This window comes from Parasteatoda tepidariorum, chromosome 5 (genome assembly GCF_982258835.1).
Source record: "Parasteatoda tepidariorum strain Cologne lab strain chromosome 5, Ptep-v5.0, whole genome shotgun sequence".
NCBI lineage: Eukaryota > Metazoa > Arthropoda > Arachnida > Araneae > Theridiidae > Parasteatoda > Parasteatoda tepidariorum.
The window spans coordinates 65,730,770-65,751,208 of NC_141759.1; positions in this window are offsets into that span (position 1 = coordinate 65,730,770).

A 20,439-nucleotide genomic window follows, 5' to 3' on the forward strand; every position below is an offset into this window, starting at 1 on the left:
AACGCGAGAAAATAAAGGGTACATTTAGCTTGTGCCTTTTATTTAAGAGGTACAGTTTTTAGAGTGTAGGTTCAGGTTGTGAAACAAGAAATTCGTAAAATTTGTACTTTGCACTATAATATTATTTATTTCTGACTGTGCTCCTATTCCAAAGAATCATAAGAATCATATTTATAGTTTTTCTATCCAAAAAAGTTGGAAGTTAATCACTTACCTAATGATTTTTAAAATTTTACAATTCCAAATTTGTATATAGTCGAAATACCAGGTAAACCCTGTGTCGGAGGTGACTTACGTTAATCAAATATGCCGTAATTTATAGGATGTAATTTTTATTACATAAGGAAAGAAATTAAAATGCAATTATAAATTTAAGAAAGCGCGTATTAATTATTTAACACACATAAACATTCACTAATTAGCTTTTTCAATAGCAGTTTTTGAACGTTCTTTAATAAAAAAAAAATTAATACGATGCCATAAAAATAATCAATCTTTTGAAATTATTGAAGTTTTAGTACAGAAAAAGTATTTATAGATTAAAAAAAAGGAACCATAAGACTAAAAAATTTTTTAATTTAATTTAGTAATATTTTCTTGAGGCCTTTTTCTATTTTTTTTTTTTTTTTTTTTTTTTTGGAAGAAAACATGAAAAAGATTTTATTTAGCAAACGATTTCAAAATTTATTTAGCAAACTATGTATCAAATTTTATAAGTGAAAGACCGATTTCAGACATCCAATACTTTTTTCATGAATTCCAATTTTTTTTTTCAGCATAACATATTTCTACCAATAGTGTTATATGCTTCTTACAATTGTCTTCAGCTTATTTGATTTGAAGAGGTAAGAAATTTAATTAATTTTCTTCACCATGAAAAAATTTACTATGCTTATAACACTTTGTTCAGACAAATAAAAAAAAACAATAACTAGACGCATCGAGTTCTAGATCGTATTTCGCAAACTTTTAGTACTGGAACATACAATTCAGAGAAAAATATTTATTTCATTAATTTAATTTTTATACTATTTTTAACCATTTATTTACTCAGACATTCAGTTCGTTTCTGACATTTATAAAATGTCTGTGCAAATTCTGTTACTATATATTTCAAAAAATAGTTCTTCAACTTATTTGTTTTAATCAGATAGAAGACTTATCACTGAATATTCTAAATCACTTGTAGAATGTAACAAGAAAATAGTTTAATGATTATAACTATAAATCGAACTAAACCTACAATGTTTCAGATTATTTTACAGATTCATAAAAAAAATTATGTTTTGTAATTATATCTGTCAACAAATTATTCATCAAACTTCACTGTATTTATGCAGCAGTGCATTTATTCAAATGGGCATGCAATATTTGTTTCTATGATTTGTTTGTATAATATATTTAGGCGAATAGTATCATAGAATTCTGAATCAGCGTATTTGATTTATGGCAGTTCACTATAGATTGGAGCATAATACAAATCCAAACTATTGAGTTCAGACAGTAATCAAGTTTAAATTTAAAGTAAATTTATAATTCAACATAAATTATTACAAAAATTTTCAATGCCTTTAAAATAATATTTTTTTTTAACCCAAAGGACCAATTTTGGACAGTCATGAAGTTAGCATGCCTAAATAAGTAACGCAAGAAAACTGTGCTATTTTAACAGAAGATGGATTAAAATAAATACTTTGAAGTTATTTTCTCATCCTTAAATCACTTTTTTCGTACATTTAATTACTTTCTTATGTTTTTATGAATTATTTTTATAACAAAATGCCATTTTCTTTCTTTGAAATATATAGGATAAACTAAAAAATGCAACGTATGCATTCGATCAGTGTTGCATACACAACGTACAAAAATACAATATATAGTATTATCCAAAAACTATCAAAGTTGCTAATACAATGTACGCATTTCACCATAATATTTTTTCATTTAAGACAATCTGATGTTTAAAATCCAATGAGAAAAATTATTATAATGTTAATTGAAAAGAATATTGCATAAATAGAATATTTAAGGCATATATTATAAATATCAATAGAAATCAAAATTGCGAAAACTGCTCTTTTATTTTAACAAAAGATAGATTAAAATAAATACTTTAAACTTATTTATCCATCATCCTTAAATTAATTTTTAGTACATTTAAGTACTTTTTTCTGTTCTTATAAAATATTTTTATAAAAAAATACCATTTTTTTTAAGTATATAGGATAAACTAAAAAATGCAATGTATGCATTCTATCATCGTTGCATACGCAACGTACAAAATATAGTACTGTCCAATACTATATATTGTACAATACCATAATGTACAATACCATTTGGGTATACCATACCATACCATAATGTACATACAATACAATAAATAGTAATATCCAAAAACTGTCAATATTGCGTAAGCAATATACGTATTTCGCTATATATTTTTTAATTTAAGACAATCTTATGCTCGAATTGAAATGCTCGAATTAATTGAAAAGAATATCGCATAAATAGTGAATATAATATAAATATCAATAGAAATAAAAATCGGCTTCTGTTCACATTATTATCCCTTTCTTTTTGAGAGTTTCTTTTAAAGAGTTCTAATGTCTGATGTAGAGCCCCTGAATTAGACAGGCCGACTCATCATCTATTTTTGCTCCAAAGAGCTAACATAAGCACATAACGTTAACTTGCGAACTTTTTTGCTCCAATATTGCTTGATAGGTCAGCTCTGATAGTATAGGAGCCTTAGTCTGATGTAGTTAAGTAGTTACGTCAAAAGTATTGCAATCTGAGAATGTCTGAAAGCCCTAATTTGCATAAAAGTAATGAAACAAAAATGTCCTCGTGAACTTGGCATAAAGTGATGTCCTCTTAATCAGTAGAATTTAAAGTGAAGCCTTTTTTCTTACTTTGAAAATTAATCTAAACTATTCGAAAGTATCGATTACAAAAGCATTGTTAAACACCCATACATATTTCGAACTTATTCGCTTTGAAAAATTATTATAGCTGTATTTGATATTTCTATCAAGCTATTTAAGTCATTATTTGTCAAATAAATAGTTAGCTTTTAAATAAATCGCTAATTTGTTTTGCTATAAAATTCTTCTGTAGGCATGATAGCCCATTGTGAGCCTGAGCCTTCCCTAGAACGTTCCTCCATTTTGCTCTTTTCTTTTCGATTGTTCTCCAATTAGAAATTCTTAGGATTTTGAACTCCTCTTCTAGACAGTCAAGCCATCTGATCTTAGGCCTACCTCTAACTCTAGTTCCCATTGATTTATAATTGGAGTTCTTAAATGTCAAAGAAGAAGGGTCTATTAGACAGATGTGACCCTTAAGACTTAAGCGACTTATTTTGATGCATTAGCTGATATTAACTTCATTGAATAGCCTATATAGTTCAAAGTTAGGTCATTGTCTCCATAAGTCATCCACAATTATGGCACCGAAAATTGTTCTCGAGGCTTTTCTCTCAAACGCAGCAAGCAAGTCTGCTTGTGATTTAGTTAAATACTTATGAAATTAATTTTTGCAAAAAATTTTGTCAATGAACTAAAAAATGTTTAATTTATTGAAATAATGAAAATAATTGCAAGTAAATCCATTCATCAATAATTCACGCAACTTTTGTGTAGTACAGCGAATTCTTTAACTAGTAAAAAAAGGAACTATATTTTGCTCGATGAAGTTATGGTAATTTTAAGGCAGAGTGAGAAAAGTAAATTTAACGGAAACTTTGCTAATGATTGTAACCGTCTCCGCCATTTTTCTCTTTCACAACCCCTATATTAACTTTGAAACTGCTTGTCGTATCTTTCTAATTATGTTGGATACAGGGACTCTATTTTGAATCACCAAGAAAATTAAAATTATTGTGCCTTCTAAGTTACTTATTTTATGGTTTACTTATTTTATTATTTTATGGTAAATAAAAATAATTTTAAATATATTTAAAAAATCTAACTGAATATTTAATGAATCTATTAAATAGTTATCTAAGTAATCATTATCTAACTAAAAGACACAAAATATACACAAAATAAATAAAAATGTAACTAAATATGTACTGAATTTAATTAAATTAATAATCTCATTCCAAATATAAACAATTTGAAGCTGCTTGTCTGAACTTTTTAAGTACAATAAAGTAAGTGACTCACTGGAAAATTTTAATTATTTTACATTCTAAGTTACTTATGTTTAGACTTAGAATAAAACAGAATTTATTGTATTAATAAAAATCAATGAATATATGCTGAAAATTCTAACTAAATATGCATTGAAACTAATAAAATAATATTATAAAAATTTGAAAAAACTGAATAATACTAATAAAAGTAAAACTAACCCACTTTTAGAATATTTTCATAGATTTTGAATTCAAACAAACACTCATTTTTCACAGGAAAAGTTGATATAAAAATTAAAATAAAAAATTTATATAAAAATTTGTCATAAGTAAATTTTCTTTTTGTTTCAGCTGTATTTAATATTTTTTACTTAAATCATCACTATTTAATCATCATGCTTGACATTTATGAATTGCATTAAAGAAAAGAAAAAGAAAATACAAGTTTATTAAAAGTACAAAGCTTACTTTTTTAGATATTTCTTTGTGAGTAAACGAATGAATGTAAAGTTTTTAATAACTACGTATAGAAAGTTCGCAATAAATACTCTTAGGAATTTTTGCTAATAACCAAACTTTTATCCCACAAAAATTTATCTAACATCATTAAATATTTTATTATTTTTAATGATCCATAAAGACTCTCAGTTATAATAACTCATCAACTTAAGGAATTAGAACAAAAAAAATATGTCTCAAACTTCACCATTATGTTCTGCAAATCTGTAAGCAAAGCTATCTAAAGAGACACTCTGATTTGTTTTTGTTTTGTTTTTTTTTTGGGGGGGGGTTTACAACAACAACGAAAAAATGGTATTGTTGAAAAACTTTTCAATACTTTCTTTAATTATTTTTCATTATTCTTCATAATTTTACTCTTTTTTATTAGATGTTGGCAAAAGAATATTCTATTTAATTTTTTTCGTTTTTTTCTTTTCATATCCATTTCCTTCCATAGGGAAATTAGCTCTCAGTAACGAGGCTCAAAAAAACTCCCATTTACTTAATGAACTTTAAGCATGAATTAAAAATTAATTAAAGAAAATAAATATATAAGTTGTGCTAAATTCTTTTAACAATCTCAGATTTTTTTCTTCTTGAGGGAGGGAGTTCTTTTTAATAATAGATGATAAATGTTTTTTGACTACGAAAAACTGTTTTAGATTTTATGTATGTATATCACAGTATACGTGGTGTTGACGCTCAGAAACAAGGCAGGATGAAGATTAGAATCCTTTATTACATTTTACCAGAATTAAAAATATATCAGTGATTTCAGGAATTAAATAGGCATGCTCCGCTCTAAGTATTTATTAGGGATATACATTGCAAGAGATTCCCCATTATTTCTTAATTAGGTGTTGTATAGAGGAAAATTCATAAAATTTTAAGTGGTTCTCCTCATTTAGATCACTCGATTTCTTACTTCCTTAAGGGAAAAGTTATTGCGATAATTATTTCTAAGAAATGTGAATGTTTCCAATTTTTAAATCTATTTCTTTTTTTTTTAAAATGAACCTGTAAATATAAATAATAGGGATATCACACGAATAAAATTATCGGCCAGTCAATCATAAGAGCAATCGCATCTTCAACTTATACACAAGATTGCTGAAAATGCTCGTGTGATATAGGAATCGAAGTTGCCCGAAATATCAGCAATTGTTTTCCTCCTTGGTAAAAAAAATTTGCCGGTATTTAAGAGCAATTCTCACTTGAACCAATCAGATCATTTGCATTTTATGACGTTTTCATTTTATGTAATGATGTTTTACAAATGTAAATAGTGGCAGCAACGGAGATGTAGAGGATGGTCGGAAGAAGGTTTTCATTGATGAAACAAGACAGCTCCGACCGGCCTGTGTAGGGGTCAGGGAACTGTCCTTGCATCAGAAGCGTTCTGGGTTCGAATCCCGGGCAAGGTATGGATGTTCTTTCCTTCTCTGTACTATCTGTCCTTACCCTGGGAGCAACGTTGGCCCACCTAATATGGTGTCCCTGAAAGAGTGGACAACAAATCTGCCATTCAGATGCCAGTATGACGTAGATCATTCTCCAGGTGGGCTTCGGAGGAAAAAAATGGAACAGTTGTGGGTAAGAATATCATTTCTTTTTAAATTCGAGCATTAAAATATTTTGATATGATGAGATAGCACTCTCAATCTAGTTGATGTGCTATAACAGCAACTTGCACATCATTTTAGCGGCGGTAAGTGCAGTGAACTATTTTCTAGTTTTATATTCTTTTAAGAATATTTATTCGTTTTAAAATACTGAAATTGAAACTTATTATAATTTGTTCCAATCAAGGCTTAAATTATCAAGGTTTTAATTACTTTTGATAGAAATAATTTCTATTTTTATATAGATAATGATTTCTCCAGGCAGATAACTTCCTAATAATTGCCAAGCAACTCGCCAAACTTTGTCGCATAAATCATATAAAATACAGATTGTATTTCTTTGTTTTTAAATTTTAATTTTTCATTTTGATTTTTATTTCTGTTGATTGCAAAAGCATGCGTAGGATTATTCGAAAAAATTCTTTCATTTTTTTTTCATTTGTTAAATAATTGTTTTATTTTTCTCTAAAAACACTTTTAATTTTCGAAAAGCTTATCTTAAAGCAATAATAAGTTAGAAGTCTCAGAAAACATGTGCCCATATTTCCTTGCCTTCCACAAAGTTATTCCATTCTGTGGTAATTATTTAAAAGTTATAAGCATACTTTCCTTTTTATTTTCTTATCTGCATCTACATTCATCATCTCTCCTTTTTTTTTCTTTTTTTTTTTCATCTATTACGATGTGCATAATATCTAGTATATTCTTAACCAAAGTTAGCATACATTTGACTATTCATAATTTTCTTTTGTAGAATGGGGGAAAGTTTGCCTTACTAATTTTTCAAGATAGTTTCATTTACAATAGAGCAAAAATATTTCAGACACATTATTTGTTTTCAGAAACAAAAAAATTTCAGCCCAATCATAAAAATTACAAAACTAATTATGTCTCCTAGATTTTATTTGAGAATATTTTATTCCTAGAATAAGAATCAAAATATCTATCAGACTTTTTGAGTTTTTGAGAAACAGAAGAGATTTCAAATTAATGGTTTTTAATCTCTGTTATTCTATTTAAATTATTTATTAGACTTAAAAAAATTTTTTGAGGGTCACTTGGTTTCAAATTAATTTTATTTAATCTCTCTTATTCTAATATTAAAGTATTGGTAATGTTTTATCATGATAGTAATCCTTTTTTTTTAGTTTATTTTATTTTTTTTAATATTTTGTAGAACCCTGCAAGGTATATCTTTGATATGTAATATTATTTGATGATAATTATTGTTTTTATGCTTGAAATTGAACAAAAATTGAAAATTTAAATAAGTAATGTTCTAAATGTTATACTTGATATTAAATGTTTTATATTTTAAATTGATTCCTCTGTTATTTAAAATTCAAAACACATTTAAAGACTTTAATAAAATAAAGGAGAACAAAGAAAGTACTCTTAATAAAATGTTGTTTTTTTCTAATTATTATACAATTTGAATTTATATATTGTTTGTTATAAAAATTTTGTCCTAAAATAAGCTCGTTAATTTGAAATTAGGTTTCGATATGCTATCAATAAATGTTTTAAATTTTACAATAATAAATGATGACATTTAATTCAAAACTCATCCTCTTGAGTTTGAAAAATACTTTATTTTGAATTGACGTTTCGTAAAAGTGATATTTCTGATGATAATTACAGTCAATAAAATATCAATTAATTAATTGCATTTTATGACAATTATATGACAGTAAAATTTTAAGACATTGTTACACAGACAAATCAAACATTATTTCTTTTAGACTAAATTTTAAAAAGTCAAAATTGATTTGATAGATCCAATAGTTTTGATATTTTGAGTATTTTATTGAGTATTTTATGAGTATTTTATTGAGTATTTTATGAGTATTTTATTGAGTATTTTATTATTATCCTATGCATATTTTAAATCAAAAATTTTATAGTTCATACATGAAACCAGAATTTCTTCTAAATTATTAGTTCAAGAGACTAAATTTTGATTGATTTGATGTAAAAAATTATGCTTGAAGCAATGCCTCAATTGTCTAGATAGTAATTTCAGTTGTGTAAATTGGTATAAATCAAAATTTGTACTTTCTGCACATGAAATCTTTATAAATATCAGAACGGCTAAACTATAAAAATCAGACATCATGGTTTTATTCTCATTCGATTTAGAGTAATCCTCGTTTTTTCTAAACTATTAGTTCAAGGGACTAAACTTTGAGTGATTTAATGTAAAAATTATATTTGAAACAATGCCTCAATTGTCTAGATAGCAATTTCAGTTGTGAAAATTGGTGAAGTCAAAATTTGTACTTTCTACACACACAATCCTTATAAATATTATAACGGTTAAACTCTAAAAATCAGACATATTGGTTTTATTCTCGTTCGATTTAGCGTATTGATATACAGAAATTGGCGAAAACAATGAAACAACTTCTGTACTAACTCGTTTTTTCCTATTTCTAAAGAAATACTTGGAAAATTATTTTATAACTTTAGAAGTGTATTAAGTCATTCGATTTCTCTTTCATATCAAATAAAGTTTAAAGCTTTTAGAGGTTTGAGGGTTCGGCAATAAATTACGAACAAAAGAAAAAGATTTTAAACATTCCATGTGAAAAATATGCAGCGAAAAACTTGTAACTCATGTCAATTATCTTGATTATCATATTAAATAGCTGCACAAAATTCCTAAATCTAGCTTAAATATTCATAGAGATATTTTTAAGCAGTTTTATTAAAAACTAATAAAGCAGTTTTTTAAAAACCTAATTTTTTCTTAATTTTAATTTTTTTAAATATTCAATAATATTTAACAAAATTTTAGAGTAATTTTTAATTAATATTAAAAACATTATTTTAATAATATTTTAATATAATTTAATTAGATTTCAAATATAATTTAATTTAATTATTTTAATATAATTTCAAAAAAATTCGCTAAAAATTGGGCAAGATTTTGTATTTAAAGTAATTCATTCATACTGCGCATGCGTGGTAAACACTAATTTTTATTTTTATTTTTTTCATAATTTTGTTTAGAGCCATATTTGGTAACTTATGAAAAAAGTCGGATTAGAATATTTTGAAGATATAGAAAGCTTATAGAAAATTTTTAAATAGCTTTTGTACTTTGAAAACTCTAAATGATAGGAGGTTTTCTCAATTTCAGTTTGCATCATAAAATAAAATTTCATAACAAATGATAATTCCCTATAACGATGGTTTGGGCAGCAAAATATGATGGTAATATGAAATAAAGCACGTGAAATAAAGCATTTAATAGGGATATTTCCTATATAATGCCGAGGGCATTTTTTATATATCTTGTGTAATAGTACAAATTAAATTTGTGGAAAACTGCTCACCATATCTGAGCAGAAAATTGCATGTTTGGGACAAAGTGAAACTATATTAAATATATTTCTAGATTATTTAAAGTTATATATGGGCTTTCTCATACAATATGAACCACATATTTTAATAATAAACTAGTTTTAAAAGAATCTCCCTGTATAACAAAATTTAAAAAAAATTCGCAAAGTGTCCTTACTTTTCATATTCTGTATCTGAGCTGAAAATTGCGTGTTTGAAACAAAATAAAACTATATTAAATATATTCTTAGGTAATTTCTAGTTTTATATGGATTTTTTCCGCATATTTTAATAGAAAGCCACTTTTAAAAGAATCGTGCTATTCAAAAAAAATTTTAAAAATTCGCAAAGTGTCCGTACATTTTATATTCGGTATCTGTTCTGAAAACTGCATGTTTGGGGCAAATGGAAACTTTATTAAATGTATTCTTAGATTATTTCAAGTTATATATTGCGCAGTTTCAGACAAACAATATGACACGCATATCTTAATAATAAACCAGTTTTAAATTCAAAAAAAATTTTAAAAAATTCGCAGAGTGTCCGTACATTTCATTATCCGTATCTGTGCAAAAAGTTGCTGGTTTGGGACAAAATAAAACTATATTAAATATATTCCTAGAACATTTCTCGTTATATATGGGAATTTTGACTTGTGGGAGTATGACGCATATATTTTAATAATAAACCAGTTTTAAAAAAATCAAAAAGGAGTGCTTTCTAACATTGCATCAATATAGCCAAAGCAAATTTGCTTTGGCTATATTGATGCAATATTAGAAAGTACTCCTTTTTGCGGATATAATTGTGTGAGCTGATAAAAATATTATATCTTTTATTCTCCGGAGTTTTATTAATTTTTTTCCCGGATTTGTATTTTTATTTTTTTTTCCTCTTTTCTCATTGTTCTGTCATTTTTTCCATGTTTTCTCTTCATTTTGAACTTATTTTATGAGTTCTATTTACTTGCTGCTTATGCGCAGTGAATAAAAGTTATTCTTTTTCTTAATTTTCTTGGTTTTTTCTCTTTGTGTCCTTATATATGTATATATATATATATATATATATATATATATATATATATATATATATATATATATATATATATATATATATATATATATATATATATATATATATATATATATATATATATATATATATATATATATATATATATATATATATATATATATATATATATATATATATATATATATATATATATATATATATATATATATATATATATATATATACTTTTAAGGCATACCGATAGGGAAATTAGAAAATGTATCACTCATTGCTCAATCAGCCTGATTTTCTGTCGGGCAGTTAAAAAGTTTATAACCATATTAAAGTTTATCACAATAAGGCGAAGCAAGTTTACTTACATCTATTCTTTACACACTTGCTAATTATCAGACACATAAAATTGATTATGATAGGCTTAAAAAATTTCAAACTGACTAGAAAAATAAAGTCTTTACTAATCTGCCTGGTGTTTTGTGAAATTCCAGCAAAAAGTGAGACGGGATAGTATATTTTTTTCGACTTAACATTATTTAATAACCCCTAAATATGATATATATATATATATATATATATATATATGTAATATAGAATTTCTCATACGAGTCATTCTATATTAACTGGTAAGCTTGAAACATATGTTTCTTATCAAGTTTAAGATGTAGAAGTCGGTCTCTCACAAAGAGCCATAAAAAGTCAAGATGAACCAGATAAGGCCAGATAAAAGATTATTTTCTGAAGTTAATGGACAATAATTCATCAATGAAGATAGTCCCAGAAAGTTCCCACCGTCAGAGTGGCGAGATACTTTTAGCGAATCAAAACCTTTAAATTTTATAAATTGAATGACGTTTCATTGAGATAAGAAGATGCTTGCAACCACGCCCTCTCAGAATCTCACTTTAAAAGCTCAGGACAGACCAAATTGCGTTTCTTTTTCATATTTTCAATGGCTAGATAAAGCTGGGCCAACCCCAAACAATCCCTGCAAAGGGGGAAACCTGATGTAAATATCCCACTCATAATGTTTGCAATACTCCATCTAGAGTAATAAAATGCCTTTTTAACAGAAGCTGCCTAAGTCTATTCAATTATCTAGTCTTTAAAGACGTAACATGACAAGCCGGCAGTTCAAGTAATTTGTTTGAAAATAATGGCCCCAGATATAAACAGCAAAGAACATATCCATCGTTTTACTTCAAGGAAAAGATTAGAGGAATATGTTTTACCTTCCGAAAAAGAAGATGAAAAGAAACAACAAATATGTCAACAAGTTCCGATACATGGGGTGAAAAAGCTGAATCCCGTATAGTTCCCACCACAAAAGAAGTAAATAGAAAAATATGCAAGTGGATCGTCAAATCAACAAAAAAAAAAGGAACTTTATCGCCTGCGAAAGTCGAAATACAACCATCGAAAAAGATTCTGTCACAATAAATATTCATGCTAAAGTTCACCACCGCATCTGGATTAGTCAAAGAATCATCAAAAGCCATATGGAGAATTTCAACTCCGAAGAATCCCCTGCCCCCCAAGAGAAGAAATGATATTACATCTTTTTACAGTTAGCAGCTTTCTTCATCTAGGTGACGACATCTGAAAGAACACTTGCATCGAAATCATGGAAAACATCTGGAAGGAGGATCTGGACTTAAAAATGCTCAGAATCAAATATAAACATTATCTTCAAAAATCCAGAAGTATTAAAAATATTCCGCGTATCTTCACGTAAAATGTTTAAGTCAAACGTTTTAATATATAAGTATAAATTTGCAATATGACAACTAAACTCGGCATTCTTCTAAATGGGTAAGTTATTTTTATAAAAAATATTAAGTTTCTTAAAATAAGTTATTCAGTTTTAAAAATAAGTACAATTGTTTCTTATTATTTAATTGAATATTTTGTATAAGTAGTTCGTGAAATTATGCTCTTCATTAAAATTAATTTTAAAAGAAGAAAAAATGTGATAAATTGTAAGAAATGAAAATTCTAAAACATAATGTGCTAAAATGGTTCAAAATATTGAGGTATATTATGTTAATATTCTCTTATTGTTTGCATTATTTATTTTGTCATTATTATTACTTGTATTATTGTTTACAAAATTTTTGAAAAAGTTTACATATGAAAATGAGAAAGAAGAAAAAATTAATGAGTGTAATATCAATGATAATCATGAAAATATTAAAAGTAATTGTGGAATATATAGGGAGCCGAATTCGGTTGATTCTAAAAGTATACAAACTTCTAATAATACTGAAATTTGTGCCAATGTGGAAAAAAATAATTCAAATGTAACACAAAATGTAAATGCAATTGAATTTAAGATAGATTTTTCAGATTTTGAAACAGTTGTTCCACCTTTTAAAGGCAAAAAACACGAAAATGTTAATTGGTGGTTCGAAGTATTTGAAGATCATGCTAAAATTTTTAATTTATCTCCTTTACATAAATTTGTACATGCAAAAAGGTGTTTACGCGAAAATGCATTGATACTTCTTCGTAGCCATCCTAATATTAATTCGTTTGCTCAATTGAAAGAATTATTAATCGGTGAATTTCTGGTTACCTATAACTCAGCCGAAATTCATAAAATTTTAAGAAATAGGAAAAAACTTTCGCACGAATCAGTGCAGGAATATTTTTTAAAATTAAAAGAAATTGCAATTCAAAATAATGTTGATGAACAATCTCTAATGAAATATTGCATTAATGGCATACCCGATACCGTAGATAATAAAGCTATATTATATGGGTCAACTAATTTAAATGAGTTTAAAAATAAACTAAGAACATATGACCAAATGTGCATAGAAAATGTGCATAGATAGAGAAAAAAATAAAATACATAATAATTACGTACGTTACAATACGCCTAAATTACAAAAGCAAAAGGAGGTTAAACTGCATTTAAGTGATTATAAAAATGATGAGAATCAGGCGACTCATGAGATGCGAGATTTGCCGCCCAGACCGTGTAAATTTTGCGAAAAAATAGGCATACGAAAAGCATATCACTGGGGGCAATTCTGTTCAAATAATCCGGCTATAAGTAAAAATAAAGTTGGAAAATCAAAGACTAAAAAGTATCAATTACTTGTGTCAGGAGACATAGAAAGTGAAAAATCCGTACAAAAGGATAAAAAAAAAAGAAAGATAACTCGAGTTGCATGCAAAAATTAATGTTAAACTTGGATACGGGATCAACGATAAATTTGATACCCGAGCATATTGTATTGAAATTGAATGTTCCTGTTAGAAGTTGTAAAGGGATAAATGTTATCCAAACAAAAGGAAAATTAACACTTGCAAAAAAGTGTACTCTTAATTTAAAAATTGGTAATATGGTTAGGTCGACTGAGTTTCTAGTACTAAACAACGATGCCATATTAGGGGTACAATCTTTATGTGATTTTCACATCGTTATAAATTGTGTAAAGCAAATTGTTACCCAGAGAAACAGAAAACTGATCACTTTCTCACCTCTGGAAAATCGCGACTTGACTTTACAAATAATAACTGAAAATCCAATGCAAATAAGTGTTAGTAACAGTAAACAAAAAGAGGATGAAACTGAGAAAGGGAACATTAAGCAATCAATTTCAAAAATAAATATGACAAATAACGTAAACGAAAATAATCGTTGTACGGAAAAGAGAAAAGAAAAAGTTAAAAAAGATCTAAAGAATTCGAATGTTTCTGAGATAAATTCTGGTAATGGAGACGCAAATTATCAGACCGTCATTCACGAAACAACTGAATCGATAGAAAATGTGAAAAATTCTGATTTACTCAGAATTCTAAGGGAATATGAGGATATATTTGCTAAGAATAAATATGATGTAGGTAAAGTTAAAATAGAACCACAACGGGTGAGGTTAACTTCGGATTTACCGATCTCTTTAAGGCCATACAAAACATCTCCAAAACAACAGGAAGAAATCGATAACCAAATTCAGGAGTTATTAAAACATAATATAATAAAAGAAAGTTCTTCTCCATATTCTGCGCCAGTAACATTAGTATTTAAAAAGGAGGAAAATAAAAAAACGCGTTTATGTGTAGATTTTAGAAAATTAAATCAGGTGACAAAGTCGGACGCTGAACCGTTACCTCTCATGGAATCTTTAATTGATAAATTGGCTCAAAGTTCTTATTATTCTTGTATAGACCTCATTATTGGTTATTAGCATTTACAAATCCATCCAGAAGACACAGAAAAATTAGCATTTGCAACACACAATGGGTTATATGAATGGTTACGTTTACCTTTTGGTTGGAAAAACGCCCCAAGCATTTTTCAAAGAACTATTCGTAGAATCCTTACTAAACATAAAATTAAATTTGCTGCAAATTATTTTGACGATATAATTATTTTTTCAAACAGCTATTCTGAACATTTAGATCATATTAAACAAATTTTTGATATATGTAGACAAGAAAATATTATATTAAAATTTTCTAAATGTTCCTTTCTAAAACAAAAAATTGACTTTTTGGGGTATGAGATAACAAACGGCACTGTTACACCAAATAATAGTAATATTGAAGTAATTAAAAAATTAAAACCTCCCACAAATGTAAAATCCTTGCAAAGATTTCTAGGATCCATTAATGTTTATAACAAATTTATAGATAAATATGCAGCTATTCGAGCTCCACTAAATAAATTATTAAAAAAGGATACTAAATGGATATGGACAGATGAATGTCAAAAATCTTTTGAAGCTCTTAAAGCAGCTTTAACTAGTAAACCAATATTAAAAATATTTAACCCGTCCCTTGATTGTCATATTTTTGTTGATGCCAGTACAAATGGTATTGGTGCTGTACTTAAACAATGTGATGAATCTGGTGTTCTATATCCCGTAGCGTTCCACTCCCGCTCATTAAAAGATTATGAAAAGAACTATTTTATCACTGAGCTGGAATGTCTCGCTATTGTGGACACTTTAAATAAATTTCATCACTACCTTTTTGGAAAGAAATTTACTATACATACGGACCATGCAGCCCTTCTTTGGCTTAAAAATGTTAAAAATCTTAAAGGGAGATTATTTCGCTGGTCCTTACACCTTAGTATGTATGATTACGTTGTAAAATATACAAAAGGTAGTACAAATATAGAAGCAGATATGCTTTCGAGAGAAATACCAGATTCAAATGTAAATGTAAACAATCAGGGAAGTCAAGTATCACAGCTTTTGCAATTAAATGAAATTATTGAGGCTCAAAAATGTGACAATTTAACTGGAAAATTTGTAGAAATTAATGATGTATTATGCCTTCGTAAAAAAGGATTTACTAAAATTGTAGTACCTTTTTCATTACGGTTAAAATTACTCAAAATTGCTCATGAAAAATTTGGACATCCAGGTATTTAAAAAACGATTAATTTATTAACTCCGGTATATTATTGGCAAAACATTACTTCTGATATCACTAAATTTATTAAACATTGTCACACATGTCAATTAAATAAGAAGCCCCGACAAAAAAGATTTGGGCTTTTACAATCAATGCCTCCTGTTGATAAACCATTTGATTTGCTTGCAATTGATAGTGTTGGTGGTCTTAACCATTATAATTCAACAAAAAAGTATTTGACCTTAATTATTGATCATATGACGCGATATATATGGGCATTCGCTTCAAAATCTATTACAACAGAAACTTATACCACTTTTCTTCATCAAATCTTTCTAAATCAAATACCTGCAAATCTCTTAAGTGATAGAAATGCAGCTTTTACATCTTCGCATTTCAAAAAATTTCTTAAGCATCATAAAGTTACTCAACTTTTATCTACAGCGCATAGGCCTGAAACTAATGGCAAAGTAGAGAGATTAGGACAAACAATCATCACGCGTTTAAAATGCAAAATTAATGAAAATTCTTCCAGGATACCGTGGCCTAAATTATTAAAAGAAGTGGTTCAGGAATATAACTTAACTCCTCACTCAGTTACGGAATTCCCGCCGGCATATTTATTAAATGGCATAGTTCCATATGAAAATCCTTTAAAAGAGGATATTTATCCTCCAATTGAAGAAGCTAGGAAAATAGCTATCGAAAACACAAAAAGATACCACGAGAAAAATAAAGTTTATTACGATTCTAGATTTGTAGATATAAACTTTTCACCAGGTGACACAGTCATGTATGAAGAGTTTAAATATCCTAACACTAGAAAACTCTCTCCAACTTTTAGTGGTCCTTATATAATCATTCAAAAGATGTCTGATGTAAATTACGAAATAAATAAGAAGAATAGTCATACTAAAGAAAAAACAGAAATTGTACATGTTTCTAAACTAAGAAAATATTACGAACCAGAGAAATTAAAGCTTAATCATGAATAAAATTTATTAAATAGAAAATGTAAATATTAAAGTGAAAAACAAATATATGATTTGTTTTGCAGTAAACAAATTTAAAGACATGAAATTGTCATGGACATGGTTCGTTTGAACATGTTACCAGTCTTCAAAATAAATATGGGACGAAATTCTCATATGATCTAACCAAAAGCAAATAATATTTTTCCTTGTTGTATAGTTTGAGATAGGATCTTCCGTATCAATAGTGCTGAGATACAAGAGTGTTCTCCTTCTTTTGGGGACTACAACTTTGTATCCAGTAACAAGCTCTTAACGATACTAGAATATTAAATTCTAGAGTAACGACACATTTGTGTCCTTTTCTTATTTCTTTCATTCACTTTAGAAATATATGTGAATAATGAAATTCTGTGTATGTGTTTTTAATTTATTATTTCTAATTTGTTTTCTTTATATTAACTTAAAAAACAAAAAGAATCTTCACTTACGGTATTTTGTGGTGTTATTAAACAGAATTTTTCGAAGAAAAAAAAATATTTAATAAGATTAGAGATTCTAAATCTTTTTGTTTATGTTTTTGCTATATGTTTATGTGTGCATAAATTTTGATACTTTACCTATAGAAAAAATTTTGATGTAAACATTACATAATGTAAACATTACATAATGTTATACTTAATAGATATGCATGTTGTCTTGTACACAGCTCTTACTCTAGATTTGTTATTTTTGTTTTGCTTGAAGCTTTTTATTTGATAAATTAATGTGTGTTTTCTTATAATTTTATTGAAAATTCTGATGGAAGGGGTTGCAAGTAATTAACCATAATTTTTCTAAATTTAATAATGAAATAAAATTTTTTTGGAGAGGGGGGATGTAATATAGAATTTCTCATACGAGTCATTCTATATTAACTGGTAAGCTTGAAACATATGTTTCTTATCAAGTTTAAGATGTAGAAGTCGGTCTCTCACAAAGAGCCATAAAAAGTCAAGATGAACCAGATAAGGCCAGATAAAAGATTATTTTCTGAAGTTAATGGACAATAACTCATCAATGAAGATAGTCCCAGAAAGTTCCCACCGTCAGAGTGGCGAGATACTTTTAGCGAATCAAAACCTTTAAATTTTATAAATTGAATGACGTTTCATTGAGATAAGAAGATGCTTGCAACCACGCCCTCTCAGAATCTCACTTTAAAAGCTCAGGACAGGCCAAATTGCGTGTCTTTTTCATATTTTCAATGGCTAGATAAAGCTGGGCCAACCCCAAACAATCCCTGCAAAGGGGGAAACCTGATGTAAATATCCCACTCATAATGTTTGCAATACTCCATCTAAAGTAATAAAATGCCTTTTTAACAGAAGCTGCCTAAGTCTATTCAATTATCTAGTCTTTAAAGACGTAACATGACATATATATATATATATATATATATATATATATATATATATATATATATATATATATATATATATATATATATATATATATATATATATATATATATATATATATATATATATATATATATATATATGAATCATCCAAATAATAATATAGTTTAGAAATTCTCGAACTGGAATCTCTCTTTAACTCAAAAGAAAAAGTCCCGAAATAAAAAAAAATAAAAAACATATTGTAGTTGAAATTTCTTTTAACCTAGACAATCAATAGCAGCAATCCATATCTCTATCCTTCCCTCAGCCACAATCTTTCCCTAAAAGGGAAAATATTAAATAAATAATTTAAAAGCACATTATTGCAAACACAGGCATTTTTTAAAAAAAAAATTGGACCATTTTCAGAAAATCAAACGTGCTAATGATGCCTTAAATGTTATAATAAAGAAAACTTCAAGAACTTTTCCCTCCGGCAAAAATGCTGTCCAGTTCAACCTTTATTCCCTGAAATACTAATAAAAGCTACGCAAGGAGTTGTAACGAAAAAAAGTAGAAAATAAATGTTCTTGAAGAGTGGGCGAAAATAATATCGATCTTTTGAAAGTATTTTTAAAAATTATTTTGAATCTATTTTCAGTACAAATGGATGAATGAGAAAGTTATGAATATAATATACCAATCTACAAGCTTTGATTTAAAAATACATATCTATAGAAAGCATATCATGGAGTAATCATGCATGGTAGATAAAATTCCGCTATCTGAAGTCAAGTTTTGCTTCTTTGATTTTTTTAATTTTAAGATTTTGTCCCTGAATATTAAAACGTATTCACCATGCTTTTTAAAATTACTAAAAAAAATTAAGCTATTGCTGTTTTTAAAAGTACTAGAATAACATTCTGTAAAGAAAAGGTAATACAATTCACAGAGCCCATTTGTAGAATATGTAAAGCAATGGAATATAAAGAATATATTATTGATTAATTAATAGAATAATTAGAATAGTTCAAAGAATAAGTTATTTCTAAAGAATACGTTCGAAGAACTAATATCCGAGTTATATGGTAAATTCAGCGTGGAAGCACCCACCAGATCATGATTGGTATGCCGCCAAATGCCCTGGATTATCCCTGCAGTGCACTTGTCCTAGATTTTTCTCAAACTGCTTTGTCAAGACTTAGGACCGGCCATATAAAGTGTTTGACCTTCAGAGCGAAAGAAAAGACTTACGCCTATTGCCATTGCTCGGCCATCACTTCGCCATCTCATCTTTTGGACTGTATTGGTGCCTCTGTGAGGCAACTGATGAGTGAAGGAGACACTGTCTATGACTTGCTGATGCGACATGATCTTCTGGACTTGGTATAGGGCTCTAGACCAAGGGGATGAGCAACAACAACAACACATCCGAATTACAGAAGTATCAATAATGCCACTGCAATAAAATTTGAAAACTTTACAAATATAATGAGGAGTAGCTGTATACGAGTTTAGTACACTGTTAGAAATTTCTCGGAAAATTTTTTTCATTAAAATGAGGATTTTGATGTGTTTATAATTACCTGTAAAGATACTTTTTTTGAAACACGGCAAATTTAATAAAACAAAAATAAACTCAAAAGTAAACATCACGAACATGACATTTCCATGCGAGTACAACCCTAGGCACTCCTCCACCAACCTGAAAAGAAAGTTCTAGTTGTAGTTCATTTACATCGCAGTAGATCTGCACAATGGGCTATTGGCGACGATCTGGGAAGCATCCCTGAGGATGATCCGAAGACATGCCATCAAAATTTTGATCCTCTGCAGAGGGGATGGCACCCACGCTTTGGTAGCCCCACGACCTACACGCGAAGTCGAGCACTTTACGGTAGAACAGTTTAACCAGGACCAATACCGCACACCCTCGGTCCCTACGCAGACTAATCCAAGTGGTCACCCACCCGCACACTGACCGCAGCCAGTGATGCTTGACTTCGGTGATCTACTGGGAACCGTGTCTTAACGATCAGTCCACTGCATGACCTGAAAAGAAAGAAAAACAGCTTTTGTTC